This window comes from Streptopelia decaocto (assembly GCF_964273445.1).
Source record: "Streptopelia decaocto genome assembly, chromosome: 1".
NCBI classification, from domain to species: Eukaryota; Metazoa; Chordata; class Aves; order Columbiformes; family Columbidae; genus Streptopelia; species Streptopelia decaocto.
Genome location: NC_138663.1, coordinates 36,517,583 through 36,519,983, shown reverse-complemented (window position 1 = coordinate 36,519,983; position 2,401 = coordinate 36,517,583).

Sequence of the window (2,401 nt, the reverse complement as noted above, 5' to 3'; positions counted from 1 at the left end):
AACATGTTTATATTTTTCTAAAGCAGAAAGAGCAATAATAAACGGGAGATTAGAATAAATATTAGTTGTTCATATGTTTATTTTAAAGAAACACATAATAATACATTGAAATTATCTTAGGACCCTTCTGGGTTAGCAGCAAACAAAGCCATTAAGGATGGGACTACAGATTCATCGTGATATTCTCATACTGTCAATAAAAATCAGCAAAAGCATTAACAAGCTCACATAATCTACCTTTTTGTCCTGAGGGTTCTGCCACATTATCAGCTGGTCAGAATGTTCAGTAGATGAAAGGAAAAACATTACAATGACTGATCCAAAACAAGAATGTAACCCTTCTCCTAGGACTTTAAAATCCTAAGCAAACAAACAAACAAAAAAAAGACCACAAAACAAACAACGTGGTTTGGATTTTTTTTTTAGCTGTGATGCTTTGCTTTAGTTTTGAATCACCAGAATAATACCAAAAATGTATAAGCTTGCATTGAAGGACTAAGAACTTCTTTTTGTTGGATACCTGCTTGGCAGTTGCTTTCTCTTTTGCTTTTAAAGCATTTAACACCTCATAGAAAGTCCTAAAATATTTTGATATTACATTGTAACTCAAACATCATCTGTGCAGAGTGAAAAGAGAAAAGAAAGTGTCCTCCTATCTTTTGACTAGTCCAGGCTCTGAAATAATTGAATGTACATCACCAATCCTAGACTTACTGTTCAACAAAATACACTTTTAGTGTAAAGTCTGTTAACTGGAAACATTCCTCTGATTTGTCTTGTATTTACATAGATCGAATGAAAGTGGACATTATTTTCTTTACATGTGACCTACATTTTCGCCCTAGCCTTGTTTACTTTTAAAAACATGCACTGTCACTTGGAGACACGTGTTAAAAGATACTCCGTAACAGTTATGCTACCTTTCTGTGCCAATATTACTAAATAAAACACAGATTCTGACTTTGTCTAATGATCCCTTACACCAGAGCAGATAGATATAAAAATGTCCAGCATCTGCTCACTCACATCTATGGAAAAATGTTACAAGCAAATAGGACAGATTCTCAAAGTATCAGCTGTCAACTCTAGATTAAAAGAATTGTCTAGAATTACTGGTGTACAGAAAGCACCTGTTTAGCTGAAGGGGGAACTTCAGAGCCACTGTTCAATACAACAACTTTGTGTGGGGAAAAAAGAGAGGCTAAACTTTGCTGTCATTAAATATACTGGCATACTAATGCCCCCCAAGGCATGTTGGAAACAGCTGAAATATCTGATCACATACCAGATTCTGTATTTAAAGAGAAACCTCAGTCTCGTAATACTATTTTCTATCATGCTATGCACTAGGCTATGATGCTATATTTAGATTTACATAGCTAGTGCAAGTGGGTTTTGGACTAGGCTTGTCTCATGGGTATTTGTAGTAAAGTGAAGGCAAAAAAAATACTACTCACGTTACCCATAATATCCTGTCTTATTCATATGGAAAACAGCAGGCAACACTTATTACAATCTTGGTTATCTTGTATGATTTGAACTGACTGAATCCAGTCTGCTAAAACATCCTTAAAAATTCAGGGAAGATCCACAGTAGAATTAAGACACTTGAGAAAACCAGAACCAAACCAGTCCTTTATACAGCATCAGGAAAGAAAATAAATTTGGAAACACAGAACTTTTGCAGGATTACTCCTCAGATTTAAAATACACTCTGCAAAACGCCAGTCATAAAAGCTACCCTTCCTAAAAGTTGTAGAGGAAGAGGTGAAGAACAAAAAGTGTGATAAAAAGACTATTTAAAATAGCACTTTTGAGGAAAGCAGGAAGGAAACAGCTTCTGAAGACATTTGCTAGGAATAGGTGCATCAACGCAAGGTGTTGAGCTTGGTTCCTTCCAGGCCTATGCTGCTACAACTGAAAACGCTTCTAATTTCAGCCTGCACAATGGCAAACAAGAACATTCCAGATAATTATCTCTCACCTCTGTAGGACACAAGACAAGACAATATCTTTCAGACAAACATGTCCTGAGCTATTCAATATTTCCTTGAAAAATACCAAAAAACTAGTAGCAACAACCAAAGAAGGTGTCTGATCTGCCTGACTCCAACTTCTCTCGACTGGGAGTTGCCCATTTCTCTGTACTGGCTATTGCAGGAATCTGATTTATCCACTTACACACCAAGAAGAAAAAAAATCCTCCAGAAGAGGTAAATCCTGAGGCCACAGCACTAAATCTGTGTCCTAAACAGAAGATCACAGTGTCTCTCCTCCATTTGGCTTGATGTTTCATTGCAGTCCCTACTTCACTCACACTCTGTGTAGCAGAGTTGTTGGAAAGATGCAAAACGTGCTACTTGTCGCTGCTTCCCACCATCCGCAAGGTTCCTGCGCCTAC